Consider the following 22,880-nt stretch of genomic DNA (forward strand, 5'->3'; position numbering starts at 1 on the left):
TTCGTGCAATGGCCATACTCGATAACGAGGGGGCAGCCATCATATATATGTGGCTATTGGGGCACTAAAGACATGAGAACTTACCATAGAAAGGAAGGCTCAAGTTTTGGTTACACCACTTCCCATAAAATGCTATCAGTGACGTGTCAGCATGGCGTCGAGATGAAACTGAGTAACAAGTGCCAAATAAGATTTCAAAAGGACTTTCATGAGAAACTCTTCTCAATACAGAAAAAGCCCTGTCATCGATGGTGTTTACAAATCAGATAGATGACATCGGCGATAAGATATCCAATCTCCCTTCAGTAGAATTGTTTGATAAGGTAGCTTCCTCCTAATTAATACAATGTCCTAGCTAACAGCAGCTTCAGAGATAAGGTATATTACAACACAGACCTAAAAATATACCTCAGGAAATAATATGGTTCACCCCACTCTCCCCAGTTCTCCCTAAATGTTAAAAACTCACGCTGGTAAGAAATTCCTGGTTCTTTCAGATAAACATACAGGAATATTTTTAACAGACACCTGATAAAAACATCATACAGCTGCTGCCCCAATACGAAGAATGTTATCAGTTGTAAGAGTGGCCAAAGTTCACTTCCAGTTGTACCCATTGAGACCATGACGCTTGCCTGCTTGATCAAGCATGTTTGATAAACGCACTTGCTTATGAAGTTGAAGTTATAAGAGAATGTAATCGAGAAGACAAATGACGTTGCTTTATGTGAAGACAATTTTAAAAACTGTTATGCAAACTTCCACTTTTCCTTCTGACATATTGATGGAAATAAAGTCATTGAGTTGGCTCAATGCATATAGAGCTTGAAGAGCAACTGCACGCCAATTACAATCATCATCATCGTTTAACGTCCACTTTCCATGCTAGCATGGGTTGGACGGTTTTGACTGAGGGCTGGCTGCACCAGGGTCCAATCTTGATCTAGCAGAGTTTCTACAGCTGGATGCCCTTCCTAACGCGAACCCCTCCGAGAGTGTAGTGGGTGCTTTTACGTGCCAGTCAGGCGGTACTGGCAACGACCTCGCTTGAATCTTTTTACACATGTCACCAGCACAGGTGCCAGTAAGGCGATGTTGGTAACAATCATGCTCGAATGGTGTCGTTTACGTGCCACTGGCACGGAAGCCAGTTAGCCGCTCTGTCAACGATCACGCTCGTATGGTGCTCTTGGCACCCTACTAGCACGGGGCACAAGTGCCAGTAAGGCGACGCTGGTAATGATCACACTCAAATGGTGCCTTTTAGGTGTCACTGGCGCGGAAGCCTGTAAGTCGCTCTGTCAACGATCACGCTCACATGGTGCTCTTTGCACCCCGCTAGTACGGATGGCACTCTGCTATGGAGAGAAACCCATGCCACATGTAAAAGATTAAAGTAGAGGAGAAATGCAAGGCCAATCAGTACACACATCTTCCTACAAACTGGTCCTGTAGTATTTAGGAAACAGGAAAACGAGGGTCACCGACAGCGACATCATGTTGGTAATGTCACCCCTTGGTCAAACACATTTATGAGCACGGAATGGCAGGATAGTTGGAATCAGATTGCCTCCAATGTCTAATATTCCTATTAAGCTGTGCAAACGGAGGTATTTGCAACAATGCACAGTCATTTAAATTCTGAACTTCACCAGCTATAATTGAACGAGGGGCATCGCAAGATGAAATAGACTTTACTTTAATATTTGAAACTATTATCCTTGCATTCACCTCTGCAGCAGTTGAAGCGTGATTATGGATCCCAATCTTCTTAAGCTCTTTATAATTTTCATCTGTATGAAGTCTTGCCTTGCACACACGATTTTCACACCTCCAGTATATCTTCAATCCATCTGCATATTTTTTGTGTATACATATATAATTTTCAGTCAATATACATTTTACGACAGGATTTTTTTTTCGTTTTGGTGACCTGGTGCTAAAGCTAAACTAGATCCTGAAAGATATGAGGGGACAAAACGGATTGTGTGAACTTTCCGACAGTCCTCTCCCCACCCCCTTGGAAAACATTCTCCTCACAAATTTCTTTATAATTATAATCTATGCTGTTTGAAAGGTGTTTTTGTAAAATTTCATTGGAAGATATCCATTTTTCCAAAAGTTATGAGGGAAAAACCGGATCTTGTGAATTTTCCGAAGAAGAAGAAGGTCACCCACTGCGACAATAACTACAACAATACTAAGGTGACCTTTCTGAGAAAGTATATCGAGACTTAAATTCCGTTGTGTATGTATGTGTGTTACTGGAAAGACTTCCGCCTGTCTGCCCCCACCCCCATTTTCTCCCAAATTTGTTTATTTTAAACATTTTTTTTTCCCCAAACCCCCGTTTTCAGATACGGAGGTTCCAGAAAATTGCCAAAAAGCGACATTGTTAAATCCACCCCCTCCCAATTCTTCAATTTTGACTTTCTCCAACACTAACCCTAAAACCCTAACCCTAACCCCCTAACCGTAAGTACAGAAATGTTTTGAAATTTTTATCTGAATCATAATGTCCGTATTCTGCATATTTCCAAAAAAAAAAAATCTTAAAAAGAAATTTTACAAAAATTTTTGGAAATTTTTTCCGAATCATAATCTCCATATTTTTCTGCATATTTTGAAAAAAAAAAATCTGAAAAAGGGTAAAAAATGAAGGAAATGGGAGTTGGGGGTGTAATTTAAAAATGCCAATTTTTTTGCAGATTCGTATTCCAGGTAGCCGAAAGGGGTGGGGGTTGTGTCTGAAAAAAAATTTTTAAGGGTGGTTTAGGGGAAGGGGGCGGATGGACGGAAGTCTTACCGTGTTACTATATGTGTATATATTAGCGAGAACTTGAAGTTATAAGAGATAATGGTGTTATTGAGACCCAGAGGTGTCAGGTAATGCTGAACAAGTGCTATAGACAGACCATAGTTAAGTTCCAGATTTGGTAATATTGCGAATAAAGGGTTCAACGTTGGTTCTATGTCAGCGTGTGTATATAAGAATATTTTGCATAATAATATAAAAAAAACCAAGGCTGTGTAGATATTAGAGCATTTCTAGATAGGTCTTACAGCTGTTTGTAGGATATTTATTAATTATATCCCTTCATCGGAGATGGTGTATGTGTGTGTGTATATATATATATATATATATATGTGGAGGAGCAATGGCCCAGTGGTTAGGGCAGCAAACTCACAGTCATAGGATCGCAGTTTCGATTCCCAGACCGGGCGTTGTGAGTGTTTATTGAGTGAAAACACCTAAAAGCTCCACGAGGTTCCGGCAGGGGGTGGTGGTGATCCCTGCTGTACTCTTTCTCTCACTCTTTCTTCTGTTGGCCTGCTCGCTTAGCCAACGGGGTGGCATCATTTGAAGGCTAAAGCAATGCGAAGCACATTGTGACCAGCAATGTGTAGCAACATCTGATAGCCTGGTCCCGTGATATATATATATATATATATATATATATATATATATATATATATATATATATATATGTATGTATGTGTGTGTATATGTATGTGTGTGTTTTAACACATTCATGCATATAAACTCCATACAGTAAAGTCGAAGCAGAATGTCTCTCCCGTATGTAATTATCGTTATTATTTGTAAAAGACCAACACAGGTAAACTCTGTGCAGTAATAAAGTCTTCTGTGAAATATTCACAGGTGTTGTCAGTTACATCTTCACGCGGCTTCAGAAACACATTTCTATTCACCAATTCAGCTTGTCATCACCTCGTCAGCTAAAAAATAACACAACAAACCCGCAAGCGATATGTTCAGATAACAATTATAGTTAAGCGCAGGAGTGGCTGTGTGGTAAGTAGCTTGCTTACCAACCGAACGGTTCTGGGTTCATTCCCACTGCATGGCACTTTGGGCAAGTGTCTCCTATTATAGCCTTGTGCTGACCAAAGCCTTGTGAGTGGATTTGGTAGACAGAAACTGCAAGAAGCCTGTCGTATATATGTATATATATATATATATATATATATATATGTACGTGTGTGTGTTTATGTTTGTGTGTCTGAGTTTGTCCCCCCAACATCGCTTGACAACTGATGCTGGTGTGTTTACTCCCCGTAACTTAGCGGTTCGGTGAAAGAGACTGATACCAATAAGTATTAGGCTTACAAAGAATAAGTCCTGGGGTCGATTTTCTCGACTAAAAAGGCGGTGCTGCAGCATGGCCACAGTCAAATGACCGAAACAAGTAAAAGAGTAAGCCATCCACTTCAACAATGGCGTTTCAGACGTTTGTGGTGCATCTGCACTGACCAGCTGAACTCAAGCAACAAGCATACCGAGCGACAACAATGTCAATGATCTTTCACAAGATGGCCATGGTTCCTTTATTCACCGTGTTACTCAAAAAACCTGTTTTCCTAGATTTTATGTCTGCTTTCTGTATTTCAATTATGTGACCAATTTTTAAGATACTTCCAGCGTGGAAAGTGTTTATAAGCCATTTAAGAAACACACAAAAACCATTAGATTCACTTCAATATTTTAATTTAATTTGTCAAAATATTTTTGTCGCTTTGAGACCGCGACCTGTTCACTGATAAAATTCTGTGCTGCACAGAAGTGAATCTAACGGTTTTTGTGTGTTTCTTAAATGGCTTATAAACACCTTCCACGCTGCAATTGTTTTCGTTCCAGCACATGATCTCAGATCAGGTCACTTGCTATGCAAGTACATCTCCGTAAATAAGATACTTCCATTGCTCTCCAACTTAAAACTAGGATCTTTTCCTTTTGAACGGCAGTTTTCAACACAATTTCTAGTTAACTAAACACTTTTAAACTTCACATACTGGTAGAATGTGTTTATAAAACATCATTTTTTTGGGGCTTTATTGAGAAAATTCTATAGTTTGTAACATATTTCCCCTTTAAAATTGAGCATTTCGGCAATTTTAACCAATCGCTCACCTCCATTTGGGGGTTTAAAACATTCCGTGCTGTATGAATATGTCCCTCAGAAACAGATTGGGTTTATTTACATTTGTGAAGAAAAAAAGATACCCTTCCCCCGCCCCTAACCCTAACCCTAACTCTAACTAATCCTAACCCTAAAACAGATTGAAATGCAATAGATTGATACTAGGGTTATAATTATGGGTGACATTTTCATTTGACACCGCTAGAAAAAAATCCCATTTTCCGTAGTGGTGTCGTATGAAATTGTCACCCAAAATTATAACCCTAGAATTGATCTATTGCATTTCAATCTGTTTTAGGGTTAGGGTTAGGGGTGGGGGAAGGGTGTCTTTTTTTCTTTGCAAATGTAAATAAACCCAATCTGTTTCTGAGGGACATATTCATACAGCACGGAATGTTTTCACCCCAAATGGAGGTCAGCGATTGGTTAAAATTGCCGAAATGCTCGATTTTAAAGTGGAAATATGTTACAAACTATAGAATTTTCTCAATAAAGCCAAGAAAAAAAGATGTTTTATAAACACATTCTACCAGTATACGAAGTTTAAAAGTGTTTAGTTAACTAGAAATTGTGTTGAAAACTGCCGTTCAAAAGGAAAAGATCCTAAAACTATTTCAAACACCTACCCTCATGCAATTAGTTTGAATATCCAAGCTGTCCAGTGCCTCCCTTTCGAAATAATAGTATCGTCAAGAATTACAAACTCCAATTATCCCACTCATTTCTAATCGGGGACCAATTAACTCAGTACTAACTAGGACTAATTAACTTTATCAATTAACACAATATATAATCACCCTCTTTTCTCAACTATAACATTGCCCCGACCTATTTCTAAAACTTGTTCTTTTAACTGCAACAAATATTTTCAGTGCAATTCCCATTTACGTACTTTCCCTGTTACGGACGAAAGAACATGTTATCTTCCATGTCTCCTACTCTTTCATTTCTCTGCTACTTCGTCACGTTCTCTTTATTCATTCGTTACCACCACAGGTGATCAAACATGATACTTTACCTTAATACCTTAACGAAGGTTTATGTATTACTTACATTTTATCTTAACTTTATTATGTCGCGTACACATCAATAATGTACAGGGTCAGGCAAAATGATCTGACACATTTGTAGGTTAAATAAAAGGCATTGTTTTTCGTTTCTTTTTCAGTTGCTGCCTTGAATTGGACTGGTGAGCATCGCGCTTTCATTGTGGAAACGTTTATCAAAACAAACGATTCTGTAACTGCAACACAAAGAGTGTTCCGTTTGCACTTCAATCTTGGTAGACATGATCCCGTACCAGCTCGAAACACGATCTTGTTATGGGTTACCAACTTCAGAGCTACTGGATCTGCATTGAAATGAAAATCAACCGGCCGACCTCGCACCGCCAGAACTTAAAGATGCAATTCGTCAAGAAATTACTGCCATTCCACATGAAATGACCCGCCGAGTTATTGACAACTTTCGTGAACGCCTTCGACAGTGTGTGGACAATAATGGATCCCATTTGACTGATTTAATTTTTAAAACATAATGAAACAAAATGGCATTATATGTACTTTTCAAAAATAAAAACACTTTTTTGTTTCTTTACTTCATTTGCCTTTTATTTAACCTACAAATGTGTCAGATCATTTTGCCTGACCCTGTATTTAACATTTTACTTGTTTATTAAACTAAATCCCTTGCAATCAAAATAATTTCAAGGGATGGTCATTTTTGGCTTTGGTTTAGTTTCATGTCACATGAAACCCAGTTGAAATTTGAAACTCAAATTCTCGGTCTACTCATTTACTTGTTTCAGTCATCTGACTGAGGTCATGCTGGAGCACCGCCTTTAGTCGAGCAAATCGACCCCAGGACTTATTCTTTGTAAGCCTGGTACTTATTCTATCGGTCTCTTTTACCGAACCGCTAAGTTTCGGGGACGTAACCACACCAGCATCGGTTGTCAAGCGATGTTGGGGGGGGGGACAAACACAACACACAAACATACACATATATATACATATATGTGAGGGCGCGTGGCTTAGTGGTTAGGACATTCGGCTCATGATCGTAAGGTTGTGAGTTCGATTCCCGGCGACGCGTTGTGTCCTTGAGCAAGACACTTTATTTCACGTTGCTCCAGTCCACTCAGCTGGCAAAAATGAGTTGTACTTGTATTTCAAAGGGTCAGCCTTGTCACTCTCTGTGTCACGCTGATTATCCCCGAGAACTACGTTAAGGGTACACGTGTCTGTGGAATGCTCAGCCATTTGCACGTTAATTTCACGAGCAAGCTGTTCCGTTGATCGTATCAGCTGGGACCCTCGTCGTCATAACCGGCGGAGTCTTTTTTTTTATACATATATACGACGGGCTTCTTTCAGTTTCCATCTACCAAATCCACTCACAAGGCTTTGGTCGGCCTGAGGCTATAGTAGAAGACACTTGCCCAAGGTGCCATGCAGTGGGACTGAACCCGGAACCATGTGGTTTGTAAGCAAGCTACTTACCACAACAGCCACTTCAGCGCCTATTGGTTATTATTTGAGCATGAGTCATAGACCACGGCTTTCAATGCTTTGATTAAACTCTTTGTTTATTAAACGGAAACCGGAAACCGATCTTTTTACTGATATGCAGTTGGAAGGTCAAAGGTATTTAAGAGAAGTGTAGGACAAATGCCCCATGGCTAAAGTGTAAAAGTGCACAAAGACCACATGGTTATATTTTTCGATTATTTTTTCGCCTTTTACTTGTTTCACTCATTAGACTGTGGCCATGCTGGGGCACCTTCTTGAAGAATTTTTAGTCGAATGTTACGACCTCAACATTTTTTTAATGATTTTCAACCAGCGCATGAAATTAAGGCTAGAAGGTATCACCACATGCTAGAAATAACAGCCAAATGTCTTGAATTTTCTTTTTATAAACGCCTCATTTTTTTCTATTTTCTAAAAATCTTTTTACTTGTTTCAGTCATTGGACTGCGGCCATGCTGGGGCACCACCTTGAAGATTTTTTTGGTCGCAGAAAAATTAGCATTTTAGAATATATATTTAAAGTCTTTTGTTATCTTTTCTCAGCACTTACAGATTAATGAGAATAAGTTGACCTTTTGAACTTTCTCCAGCCATTCATAGTCTAACAGAAAGCTTGTCATTCAAAGGAACTTCTTATCGTTTGCCTAAATAGAGAGATGGGTGTTTCTCTATAAAATGACAAATTCTGGTTTTTGTGAAAGAAAAACATGTCAGAGGCATGTGTAATATTTACTTAGGTTCTTTACCTTTTGACCTACAAATTTAAAAAGTAATTTTTTGTAACTAAACATTTTCAAACTTTGTCCTTACACGAAGGATTTGTGACAAAGACAGATAGCTTCTTACACACATGCATACTATTGCACTCCAGCATACTCGCTCATACAACTTATGTTAGGCAGGCACAGAAGATATATACGGTAGATGTTCGTTAACCTGACAGATCTTTTAACTATTAATCTTTCTGAACATTTTCTTTCGACATTCTCCCTAGATTGGTAGCGACTCAGTATAATTTGTGTAAGTATTAATAACAAAATAGTTTTAAATGTTAGAAAATTAATTGATTCTTTTCTCTTCACAGCTCCAACAAACAACAATATACCTATTTCTTTACTACCCACAAGGGGCTAAACACAGAGAGGACAAAAGGATTAAGTCGATTATATCGACCCCAGTGCGTAACTGGTACTTATTTAATTGACCTCGAAAGGATGAAAGGCAAAGTCGACCTTGGCGGAATTTGAACTCAGAACGTAAAGGCAGATGAAATACCTATTTCTTTACTACCCACAAGGGGCTAAACACAGAGGGGACAAACAAGGACAGACAAATAGATTAAGTCTATTATATCGACCCCAGTGCGTAACTGGTACTTATTTAAACGACCCTGAAAGGATGACAGGCAAAGTTGACCTCGGCGGAATTTGAATTCAGAACGTAGCGGCAGACGAAATACCTACTTCTTTACTACCCACAAGGGGGCTAAACATAGAGGGGACAAACAAGGACAGACAAACAAGGACAGACAAACAGATTAAGTCAATTATATTGACCCCAGTGCATAACTGGTACTTATTTAATCGACCCCGAAAGGATGAAAGGCAAAGTCGACCTCAGCGGAATTTGAACTCAGAACGTAACGGCAGACGTAATACCGCTAAGCACTTCGCCCGGCGTGCTAATGTTTCTGCCAGCTCACCGCCTTAACAACAATATACCTCTTTAAACAAAAACATTGCAAATAAATAAAACGAAAATCATTATTAAAATGTCGATCTTATAAAGCTGGCTTTGGTTACTCCAATAATTTGAGCTCAACTTGATGTACTAACAAACTACTTATCGTTTCTTCGACAATGTCGTTGGTTATAACAGGGAATTACATCCATCTTACTGTTCCTGTTGTAAACTAGTGACCACGGTTGTTGAGCGTATTAGCTATTGGCTATTGATATGATCATTGAACTCGAAGATGTTTATCTGTGTCCAATCAGATTGAGACGATTGGGCGTGGTTGGTTAGGCACTTATGACTTGGTGTGGTTGAAGGGATATTCAACCAGTTTTGGTGACAGTACATTTTGGCAGTAACGATCACACTCGAATGGTGCCCTTTTATGTGCCACTCTGTAGGATATAAATTACTTAATAAATTATATAATTAAACTTGATGGCATATGTAATAAAATTATTTGGAAAGAAACATTTACCCATACACCGTTGTTCGAAATCATTGATTTATGAGTTGTATCAAGTTGTAAACTATTTCTTATCTAAGACATGCCAAAAGGATTAGATTGCCAAACACAAATCAACACCTTATCTTGATAATATTATCAATCCACCCCATTGTTATGACCTTTCTTCCACCCCTATCTTAATCACCATTATAACATTTCAAAATAATATTGAATGTCATCGGCATCCGTACTAGCGGGGTGCAAAGAGCACCATGCAAGGGTGATCGTTGACAGAGCAGCTAACGGCTTCCGTGCCAGTGGGACATAAAAGGGCACCATTCGAGTGAGATCATTACCAGCGTTGCCTTACTGGCACATGTGCCTGTGCTAGGAGGGTGCCAAGAGCACCATCTGAACATGATCGTTGCCAGAGCAGGCAACTAGCTCCATGCCGGTGGCACGTAAAGGGGCACCATTTGAGCGTGATTGTTACCAATGTCGCCTTACTGGCACCTGTGCCGGTGACATATGTAAAAAGATTTGTGCGAGGTCATTGCCAGTATCATTTGACTGGCCCTGTGCTGGTGGCACGTAAAAAGCACCCACTACAGTCACGGAGTGGTTGGCGTTAGGAAGAGCATCCAGCTGTAGAAACTCTGTCAGATCAAGATTGGAGCCTGGTGCAACCATCTGGTTCGCCAGCCCTCAGTCAAAATCGTCCAACCCATGCTAGCATGGAAAGCGGACGTTAAACGATGATGATGATGATGATGTTGTTTCAACTTCCTAATATATGTTGGTCTGAAAAGTTCTAGACAAACAAACTCTTTCATTCCGTACATTAAACGTAAAGAATAGAGGAAGCTCAGCTGTAGCTATTCTGCAAACGATTGTCATAAAAAGATCCTAATGAATCTTTTATCTTTTACTAGCACTATGACCCGGCAACGCCAGGTCATAGTGCTAGTGCATGCAAATACAGCTGCGTGCGTGCACGCATACATGCGAGTACTGTCCAAATCTCTGACCAATCACATACAGCTAGCTGGCATTCAATTGGCGTATCAAGGTTCGGGCATTTTGATTGGGTTTTGGATAGAAAATTCACAAAAAAGTTACTTCTATTGATTTTTTAATGGCTTTGTGGGGTGACTGGGGAAATGTAAAGATGTGCACGACCACCCTTGGACGGTTTTGAATGACCATAGAAAATGTGAGCCCTCTAACTGAAAAACTGTGGATTTGTATAAGGGACACACACACACACACACACAGACATTTTGCCGTTTATATATATAGATTCTTTAACATTTGCGGCCATCATTAGACTGCCGGTACCAACTTGGAGCGGATTTGAGTTGAAAGAATTGTTCCTAGTACTTTTTTAAAAACTCGTTACTTATTTTATCAGTCTCTTTTGCCGAACTGCTAAGTTACAGAATGTAAATGCACCAACACTGATTGTCAAGTGGTGGTGGAACACAAACACACACACATGCATATGTATATGATGGGCTTCTTTCAGTTTCCGTCTTCCAAATCCACTCTCAAGACTTTGGTAGGCCCAAGACTTTAGCAGAAGACACTAAGGCGGCGAGCTGGCATGAAATGTTAGCACGCCAGAACCAGTGGCATAACTGATAGGGGAGCAAGGGGAGCGACCCCCTCTGCCCGAGCACATTTTTCAAAACTGCCGGTGGCACGTTAAAAGCACCAACCGATCGTAGCCGATGTCGGTCCCCCCTGGCACCTGTGCAGGTGGCACATAAAAAGCACCCACTACACTCGCGGAGTGGTTGGCATTAGGAAGGGCATCCAGCTGTAGAAACTCTGCCAGATCAGACTGGAGCCTGGTGCAGCCCCCGGCTTCCCAGATCCCGGTCGAACCGTCCAACCCGTGCTAGCGCGGAAAACGGACGTTAAACGATGATGATGATGATGATGATGATGCTTTATATAAAATGTATAATCAATGAGTTAAAAATTTGCATCTTTTTTTTTATGTGCCATGCTCCCCCAAACTTTAGATCCTAGCTACACCCCTACCCAGAACCATGAGGACAGGAAGCAATCTTCTTACCACACAGCCACTCCTGTGTCCATAATCAATAATTTTTAAAGACTCCTGACAACATTCCACTAACTCCACAAATACTGCACCTCTATTTGTTTCAGTTTGTTTCCATGTACAATATATTGTTATCAGTATAAAAACTGTATCATTATTAACAAACTGTGGCTTTTCTAACCATTGATCCACCCACACAGCCCGAGTAAAACAAATACGTTAGAAAACTTCGCCCACCCTCCTATGGCTGGATATTGATCTTTATGGGAAATATGACAGAAAGTGCAAAACAAATAAGATGTTTGCAAACACCCTGCTACATATATCTGCTGCTGCCTGGAAGACAAAATATGTCAGGTGACACAGTCTGTTATCGCTAAACACACGAAGGCAGAGCTATAAAAAGAAATGACAAACGCATTTTGTATTTGGTAATCAGAGATATAGAAACCATTACAGCTGCTCCAGTCTACACGTGGACAAAAGTGTTGAACCATTCACTGATTGTGTTGTGGCTGAAATGCATGGCCCTCGAATACCCCCTCCATTTACTACGATATATAATATAAATACAGTTAATATTTTTCTTTACTACCCACAAGGGGCTAAACACAGAGGGGACAAACAAGGACAGACAAATGGATTAAGTCAATTACATCGACCCCAGTGCGTAACTGGTACTTAATTTATCGACCCCGAAAGGACGAAAGGCAAAGTTGACCTCAGCGGAATTTGAACTCAGAACGTAACGGCAGATGAAATACGGCTACACATTTCGCCCGGTGCGCTAACGTTTCTGCATTTCTCATTGTAGTACTATATAATTGGTGTCAAATTTTGACAGAAGGCCACAAAGTTTGGGAAAGGGTGTAAGTTGATTACATCGACTCCAGGGCTCAACTGGTACTTAATTTATTGACCCTGAAAGGAAGAAAGGCAAAGTCGACCTCGATGGAATATGAACTCAGAATGCACCATATGAGTGTGATCATTGACAGAGTGGCTAACCATTCGAGTGTGATCATTACCAGCGTCACCTTACTGGCATGTGTAAATGATTTGAGCGAGGTCGTTGCCAGTATCGCCTGACTGGCCCCTGTGCTGGTGGCACATAAAAGCAACCACTACACTCTTGGAGTGGTTGGCGTTAGGAAGGGCATCCAGCTGTAGAAACTCTGCCAGATCAAGACTGGAGCCTGGTGCAGCCACCTGGTTCGCCAGCCCTCAGTCATTCGTCCAACCCATGCTAGCATGGAAAGCAGACGTTAAACAATGATGATGATGATGATGATGAATGCAGAAACGCTGAGCGTTTTGCTTGACGTGACGACTATTCTGTCAGCTCACCGCTTTTAATTGATGAGTTTATTTTTAATACAATCCTGATTGTAAATGTGCCGTCAATGGTGTGGGGGAGGGGGCAGGAAGACTTCAGTAGAACCACTGATTGTGCAATTTGACGAAACTGGATCTTTTATTGCAACACTCTTGCTAGTTAATGGACAATAAGATTCACAAACTAAAAAAGTTTCCTACAGTATTTACATATGGTGAGAAACGGCCAAGTAATCCACTGAATTGAATGGGAATTTCAGGTGATTAAAAGGAAAAGAAAATAATTAACTAATAACTTGAAACAAGTTAAAGAAGGAAGAAAAAATAACAATACCGTTTAGAGCTTTAGTATCGGTGCACGTTATCAACTTGTACCTGTTTTGCAAGAAGTAAAATTTAAAGTATTTATTATTAGATTGGAAAGGAAATCTCATTGCATTTTTTGACATGGTAACTTTGAGGCTACTTTTTCAATATTTACACTAAACTAAAAATAAATTTTTACATTCTATTGTTTTCCTCTGACTTTCTTTGCAGATTACTTTTCACCATTGTGGTTAAATTCCTATCAATTTCCACCCTTTTAAAATGAGTTCAGACCAGGTTTATAACAGACATTACATGCTTCAAAAAGGTGCTCCGTTTCTTTATTAGCCACAAGGGCCCAAAACATAGAAGGGGACAAATAAGGACAGACAGGACCAGCAATTGAAGTGACAAGAAACATTTGCTCTGTCTACTGGAATGAAACTTTGGCTATATACCAACAATGGTTTGGTCATTTTCACTCGGGGAAATATTTCTCTTGCAGATTCCACTCAATCTGGACGACCAAGTTCCGTCAATATTGAACTTCGGTAAACTTTAGTTGAAGAAAATTCATAGCAAACTACATAAGAATTACTAAGACAGTTCAATTCATGTCACACTTTGATTGTGAAATATTTTCATGAAATATGGAGCAACTAAACTTGGTCAGTGGGTCCCTCATTATCTCACTGCTTCTCATTTTAATCAAAGAGGTGCCCTCTGCTCCTCATTAAAGAATATACTTGTTACCAAACCTTACCTGGATAAGATTTTCACAAGTTATGAAAAGCGGGGTCTCGGGAAATATACCCATCGAAAACAACATGGGTTAGCACCCAATTAAAAAGGAGAATCCATTTCCAAACAAGGATTACAGCTCGAAAATGTTGCGCTTTCAGTTTGGTGGGATATGAAGGCTGTTGTCTTGTTGAACCAAAACAAAACAGTTGATGCAGGGAAGTATTTGGTGTCCGTTGGAATCATTACAGAAAAACATCCATTATTGGTCAGTTGTAAAGAGGTGTTGCTCTTATACGATAATGTAAGATCACATATTGTCCAAGTCACTCAAGAAACGATTATAGAACTAAATACGGAAGGTTTGTCTCATCCTTCTTGCTCTCCTGGCTTTGTTCACCCTTACCAACATCTTTTCGGATCATAGTAATCTAGAGGGAAAATCATCATCATCATCATCATCATCGTTTAACGTCTGCTTTCCATGCTAGCATGGTTTGGATGGTTCGACCGGGGTCTGGGAAGCCAGGAGGCTGCGCCAGGCTCCAGTCTGATCTGGCAGTTTCTACAGCTGGATGCCCTTCCTAATGCCAACCACTCCGAGTGCTTTCAAGCCAGAAGAATTTTGCGCTCAAAGAATCAAGAAACGACTATAGAACTAAATATGGATGGTTTGTTTCATCTTCCTTACTCTCTTGGCCTTGCTCACCCTTACCAACATCTTTTCGGATCATAGCAATGTTATTTAGAGGGAAAACAGTTTATTAATTGTGAAGAGGTTAAAAACGATAATGAGTGTTTCTTTGCTTTCAAACCAGAAGAATTTTAAACTCACAACACTATATTCTATAATGTATTTGCAATGCCAAAACTGGTGACCAACATTTAAGACACTAGACTTGTTTAGGGAAGAAATATGCTTCATCTTTTGTTGACCACTGGAAGACTGGTGGAAAAAAGGAGAGAAAGAGTAAGGGAGTCGGCCTCTCTAGCCTGACAAGTAGATAGGGTGAATGTTGTACTGTTGTGTGATGACAATCCATAAGTGAAGAGAAAAATTAGATGGTTCAGCTCTATGGTTCAGTGCAAATGACCAAAGACAAAGAACCGATTTGGGGTTCCATATCTGCATTTTTCTGACTAAATTAGGCCAGGCTAAACAAAGACTTTTCCATCTCTTATCTGCCTAAACTCCATTTAATCTAATAATGCTAGCTTAAACAATAGAACTTATCGCAGTAGTTTACTGGTTGACTCTCTGGAATTATGTGCAAAAGCTGAGCACAAAAGGAAAGGAATTGGTAGAAAAATACAGACTTGGTTTCGAATCTTGGCTTAGAATCAAGGGAACTTTTCATTACGGATGTGTTAATGCTCACATTAGTGACGCCCATTATGTTTAGTGTTTATTACTCTTTTGCTCTCTTTTTGTGAAGTGCATGGCTCAGTGGTTAGAGTGTCGAGCTTATGATTGTGAGGTTGTGAGTTCGAATCCTGGACCGGGCTGTGTGTTGTGTTCTTGAGCAAGACACTTTATTTCACATTGTCAAATGCGTTGCGACGTCACAGGTGCCAAGCTGTATCGGCCCCTTTGCCTTTCCCTTGGACAACATCAGTGGTGTGGAGAGGGGAGGCTGGTATGCATGGGCAACTGCTGGCCTTCCATAAACAACCATGCCCAGACTTGTGCCCGGGAGGATAACTTTCTAGGTGCAATCCCATGGTCAGTCATGACTGAAGGGGGTCTCAATACTCTCTTTTACTTGTTTTAGTCATTTGACTGCAGCCATGCTGGAGCACTGCCTTTAGTTGAGCGAATCGACCCCAGGACTTATTCTTTGTAAGCCTAGTACTTATTCTATCCGTCTCTTTTGCTGAACCGCTAAGTTATGGGGACATGAACACGCCAGCATCAGTTATCAAGTGATGTTGGGGGGACACAAACAAAAAACCATATACACACACACACACAGACACAGACACACACATACACACACACATATATATATATATATCTAATGTAGGATAAAATTTTTTTCGAAAAATAATTTTATCAATGGCCAGCATATTAAAAAATACCTTTAAAGGTTAAATTATAAACAACTTATAAATAAGGGCAAACGAAAAAATTTTTAATGCCAAATATACCGAAAATTGTACATATTGTCCATTTACCATATAATTTTTTTCCCAGTATGCGTGCATATTTGGCATTAGAAATTTTTTCATTTGCCCTTATTTATAAGTTGTATATATATATACATATATACGACAGGCTTCTTTCAGTTTCTGTCTACCAAATCCACTCAGAAGGCTTTGGTCAGCTCGAGGCTATAGTAGAAGGTACTTGCCCAAGGTGCCATGCAGTGGGACTGAACCTAGAACCATGTGGTTGGTAAGCAAGCTACTTACCACGCAGCCAATAAAAAACATTAAACATAATTTTTTCTAAATTATGTAAAAGATCAGCACGTAAAATGCACCAATCCGACCGTGGCCGTTGCCAGCCTCACCTGGCACCTGTGTGGGTGGCATGTAAAAATCACCCACTACACTCGCGGAGTGGTTGGCGTTAGGAAGGGCATCCAGCTGTAGAAACATTGCTAGATAAGACTGGAGCCTGGTGCAGCCTTCTGGCTTCCCAGATCCACGGTCGAACCGTCCAACCCATGGAGAGCGGACGTTAAACGATGATGATGATGATCAGCAATTATTAGCGAGGATGGATTTAGTCAGTTCCATAAACCCCGAGGACTTGAGAGCAACTTATCAATCCGGAAAGGATGAAAAGCTGATTTTTTTTCCTGACGCTCAAAAAAGTTCTGCCATCTTGCCATCTCATAAATTCTAAACTTAATATCCACCAATTTTAACCCAAATTTTAAAAGTGTGTCAGAATCAGATGTAACAACAATTTTATGGTAATTCGATCAGATTTACTTAATATTATTCTGATAATCATCAACCAACGAACGTATATCCGTCTTGCAAACTCTATCTTTGTACGCTCTTCTCGACAACAGCAGGACCACAATTGGTCTTTGTTTCAATGGTAATGAATAACAGTACGCATACTTCACTCTCTCTCCCAACCCTCTCTCTATGTCGATACTCTCTCTCTCCCCCTCTCTCTGTGCAATCATATACTCGCTATATGCCAATATATTAACGACGTATGTCAGCATATTGACACAACTGACCGACTTTCATTGGAGAGATTTAATATGAACTTGTATGCAAGTATGTGTGCGTGTGCTAGTGTGTATGTATGAACGGATGGGCGAATATATGTATGTATGTATGCATATATGTGTATGGGGAGAGTTTACGAAAAAAAACAAAAGACGAAGACAGGTGGTGTACAAAACAAACAGATGTATTAGTATAATGCTCAGGAATAGAAAAGGTCTTTTACATTTCGAGCCTACGCTCTTCTACAGAAAGGGACACAGAAAAAACAAGGAGAGAAAAAAAACAAGGAGAGAAAAAAAACAAGGAGAGAAAAAAAACAAGGAGAGAAAAAAAACAAGGAGAGAAAAAATGTGTGTAGTGGCTAACGATCTATCATGGCGACTGATATGTGTATGTATGGATATGCGTGTGTGTGTGTGTGAGTGTCTGTGTATATATGTGCATGTGTGTGTGTGTGTGTGTGTGTGTGATTATTTAGAACAAACAGTAAAAGGTTGTCATTATAGTACTCAGAGTTTCAAATGTTGGAGTGAAGAGCTATGATACATTCTCACCGGCTATTAATGGCAACAGACGCTATGGAAAACCATTGAATATTATATAAATAAGCCTCTATTTATCTAATATCAAGGCCTCATTCTTTTGTTGTTATTATGATTATTATTATTATCTTAATATATAAAATCTGTTCTGTCTGTTTGTGTGTTCATAACTAGAGTATTGTTCATCCGATCGCACTGAAATTTTAAACATGGATACATGAGAGAGCAGGGCATTCCATAATCTAAAAAGATTTTGAAAATCATTAGTTTCAAAGTGAGAATTGCTATTTTTGTAATCTTTAATGTCCTGTTTGTTCTGCTTTTAAAACAACCAGTTGCTCACAGAGCCGGCACATACCATTTTGCTAGGAGAGTACAGGATGACAGCCAGCCAAAACCATCACTATGCTTGTCACATTAAGACAGTAGGGTATTTTGAGGGAGATTTCACCTCGTTCTCTCTCACATATACACACACGCATGTCCATTTCATATAGACATACATACATCTTTCACTTTCTTTCTGTTCTTTTCGCTTTCTCTTCTTTCAATTTCTGCTTTCTTCAAATAAAATTTTTACGGATACAACTGCTTACAAAAATAGAGATTAATGTTTAATTTCTTTCTATGTTCATAATTTTTTATTTACAATATTGGGGAAAATATGCCACCAAAGAAAAGACGTAATCTCTCCAGAAACAAGTATAAAGCAAGGAGGATTGAAGAAAACCAAAGGCGAGAATCTGAAGAGAGAAGCGAGATGAGATTTTCTCAACATCAGCAAATGCATGTTGCAGCACTTAATGCAGGATCATTAAATCAATGTTTTAATGATTAGACAGAGGTCCAATAGAATAGCTCTCAGAAACAGACTGCGTACAAATTCGTTCTTCACAACTCCTGAAGCTGTTTTCAGATATGATCCATCTAATTCTTATAAAAATAATAACTCTGTCCAAATTGGTGTGCTAAACACAGATTGTCTTTTCTGTAGTGCTTTAAGACTTTCAAATGAAACAAATGGTATGTGCTGCTCAGGTGGTCAGGGTAACATTGCCAGCACTACCAGCTCCTTCTCAACCTCTTATGGATCTTCTAGAAGGCATTTCCATCCAGTCAAAGAATTTTCTGAACAATATCAGACAATACAACTCTGCAAATGACATCGTTTGATGCATCTAAGAAGATAGACAAACATGAATTAACGACGATGTCAAAGTTCAAGGGCAATTCTATCACCTCATTTGTTCCCTGTTACCCACAAATGAACAACCACAGTTCCTCCAAATTTACTTCATGAGTGATGTAGGACAACAAACCCGGAGGCGGTGTCAAAATTTCAGATGATGGGTTGTGTTAGACACAGCGCCGACTGCTGCAAAAGAGAGTATATCCACTGACAGCTTCTCAGTGCATTCCAAAATCACATAAGCCCAACAGGTTAGGGCCTGAAATTCGCCAAACGGATGCATAGCATGTTGCTTAGAGGAATTAGCCCTTCATTTACTCCACAAATGTCTTGTTGTCAATGCTGCACTTTCCCGTATCACCTGTTTCAACATAACTGTAATATATTATATACAAACTATGCTATTTTAATCCCGAGCAACGCCGGGTGTCTCTGCTAGTTATTTTATAGATATATATTAACCAGTGAGCAATGATTGTAGCATTAGCAGCCCAATCTTAACATACATAGTACTATGATCTGGGATAACAATGTAACAAACCTTCCCTCAGTATAATCTGAACAGATGGAATTTTTTGATTGCCACGTAACAAGAAAAAATGCAAATGGAAGAATTTTATAAAATTGTATGGCATTTCTGTGTCACAGGAATAATCTAAATAATCTATGAAAGGATAATGACACACAATAATATATCACTGTTTCCTGTGTCGGTGGCACATAGGGCCTCACAGAGGAAATGACAAAGACCGAGACCTCAGAGATATGCTGTGAGTGTGAAGACCCGACAAATGAAGTGAGTTCATGGCTTGCAGGACGGCCTGCTGTGCTAACCTTGGATCATAGAGTGACCTGTTTTGCTTGAGTCAAGTATGTCAACATCAACATCAAAATAAAAATCAAATGGAAATTGTAGTTAAGATACCTGTGCCGGTAACGTGTAAAAAGCACCATCCAAACATGGCAGATGCCAGCGCCATCTGACTGGCGTCCATGTCGGTGACACGTAAAAGCACCAACCGATCGTGGCCATTTGCCAGGCCCCTCTGGCCCCTGTGCCAGTGGCACGTAAAAAACACCCACTACACTCACAGAGTGGTTGGCGTTAGGAAGGGCATCCAGCTGTAGAAACACTGCCAGATCAGACTGGAGCCTGGTGCAGCCCCCATGGCTTCCCAGACCCCGGTCGAACCGTCCAACCCATGCTAGCATGGAGAACAGACGTTAAACGATGATGATGATGATGTTTAGAATATATAGAATTGGATAAAATTTTCCCTCGCCTCAAGTAAAACAGAACATATCAGAAGTTTTCTCAACTGAAAAAGGAAATTTTTTAAACTAAAGACACAGCTAAAATAGAAGCAGAAATTGTCAAACATATTCTCTGATTCTACATTTGTACCTTAGTAGATGGGTCAAAGAAATACAGGAATCACAATGAGAAATACAGGAATCACAATGAGAAACACTGGACACGATGTGGATTCGTGATTAGCCGTCACTTTTGTATTGCAGTATGAGTTAATGAAAGGTGACCTGTGGCCAGGGGTAATCACAATGGACTTTCAAGTCGTAATGACCTTTCAGCGCTTACAGAATCATACCAGGAAGCACCAATACACAGGACATGAGATTGATGATACCGGGTAGGAAGGTTAGTTGTTATATTTAGTGAAGTAAAACACATCTTAGAGCTGAATGTCTGGAAGAACCGGAGAGATTCATCATCATCATCATCATCATCATCATCATCGTTTAATGTCTGTTTTCCATGCTAGCATGAGTTGGACGATTTTGACTGAGGGCTGGCGAACCAGACTCCAATCTTGATCTGGCAGAGTTTCTACAGCTGGATGCCCTACCTAACACCAACCACTCCGAGAGTGTAGTGGGTGCATTCTACATGCCACCGGCACGGGGGCCAGTCACGTGGTACTGGCAATGACCTCGCTTGAATCTTTTTACACCGACCTCGCTTGAATCTAACAAGGAACAACGAATTCCAGTTTTCAAATCATCACCATTGTCAAGTCTGGAGGCAGTAGAGGAAATATCTTTGGGACTGGTATCACAAATAGATGAATAAGTATCTTGTCCCCTAACAATACTAACCAGTAGTGCCATACCCTCATCGTGCAATGAGGAAGAAATAATAATTACCAACAAAATTCCAGAACTTTCAGTGAAAATACGAGGGAAAAAGGAGAGGAAAAATAGGGCACAAAAAGAAAATGACTCTCCCCAGACACAACAGAATATGCTTCAACACACGAACTCATATAAAGAATCTTGCAAAGCAAATCCAAAAACGAAATAGAAAAACAGATTCAACATAAAAGAATGGAAATAGGTGAGGAAGGAGAATTTCATCCAAGCGACAATGAAGTCATCTTTCAAGAATATAAGGAAGAAAAGGAAGAGAACAAGGACAAAATAAGACTTACCGTTCTTTAAAAATCAAGCAAACAGTTAAAAGAGAAAACTACGCATGTCTGGTGACACACATTTTCCAAAGAAATTAGAATGATGCAAAAAAATTATGTTCAGGGTATACAGAACATGAAAAGATAGATTATGAGTAAAGTTCAAATTAAGACAATATATTCTTTTCTACTCTAGGCACAAAGCCTGAAATTTTTTTGGAGGGGGCCAGTTGATTAGATTAACCCCTGTGCACACCTGGTACTTAATTTATCGACCCTGAAAGGATGAAAGGCAAAGTTGACTTTGGTGAGATTTGAACTCAGAACATAAAGATAGACAAATTAATGCTGAGCATTTCACCTGGCATGCTCACGGTTCTGCCAGCTCACCGCCTTCTGCCACTTAAATGCTTATTTCTTTATTGCACGCAGGGAGCTAAACACAGAGGGGACAAACAAGGACAGACAAATGGATTAAGTCGATTACATCAACCCCGCTGCGTAACTGGTACTTATTTAATCGACCCCAAAAGGATGAAAGGTAAAGTCAACCTCAGTGGAATTTGAACTCAGAACATAACAACAGATGAAACACCGCTGAGCATTTCACCCCATGTGCTAATATTTCTGCCAGCTCACCGTCTTATTAAGACAATATATTGAACTTAAAAGCAAATGTCCTCAAAGTGCTGGAGTTTTCAACATCAACAGTGTGAAAAAATACATAATGGTGCCTTCGACTGCACTCAAACACAAATTAAGTGAACCCTAAAACAGAAATCTAACATGTTTTATTTTTTTAAATTATATCTTGTAATTATTGTGCTTTATCATACTTTTTTAAAAGAATTTATTTCAGTGCAAATATGTGTGTATGTATGTGTGTGTGTCTTTGTACATGAGTGTGTATATGTATGTATACACTCATGTATATATGTACATGTGTATATGTTTGCATATATGTGTGTGTATCTTTAAAATTCTCAATACGCCCTTCCTATAAATATTATATAATATCTCTTACCCCCCCACCTCCATTCTAATGTGTAAACATGTTTTTTTTTAAATTTCACATTCCACTTTATCTTTAAAGCATAGATCATCATCATCATCATCTTTGTTTACAGTGTGTTACTTCCTTGAAACAACAACTGTGTGAGAGAGGGACACAGAGGAAGAGAGAAGGGAAGAAAGAGGCAGAGAGAGGGATGAAGGGGGGGTTAAATAAATGGTCGGTAGGTTTGCTGTGGCAGCTTGTGCATTTGGACTGACTACCAGCATCAAGAAGAGTGAAGTCTTATTCCAGCCAAAACCTGGGGCAGGACAGGTTCGAGATTCAGAAGTGATGATTGACAACAAATCACTCAAATGGTCATGTTAGTTAAATATCTTGGAAATACAGAAAAACTTTATGAGTAATCTTGA

At 39.5% G+C, this 22,880-nt stretch overlaps 1 long non-coding RNA gene across 1 annotated transcript in view; it reads left to right on the plus strand.

The window, feature by feature from the left end:
* The window catches only part of LOC118762391, a 16,157-nt gene extending 9,696 nt beyond the window's left edge, over positions 1-6,461 (plus strand). The window contains exon 3 of the long non-coding RNA XR_004998132.1: positions 6,112-6,461. This is a non-coding gene — a long non-coding RNA (uncharacterized LOC118762391). The remainder of the gene's footprint in view (positions 1-6,111) is intronic.
* Positions 6,462-22,880: the final 16,419 nt, after the last annotated feature.

Source organism: Octopus sinensis, linkage group LG3, assembly GCF_006345805.1.
Source record: "Octopus sinensis linkage group LG3, ASM634580v1, whole genome shotgun sequence".
In the NCBI taxonomy this organism is placed as follows: Eukaryota; Metazoa; Mollusca; class Cephalopoda; order Octopoda; family Octopodidae; genus Octopus; species Octopus sinensis.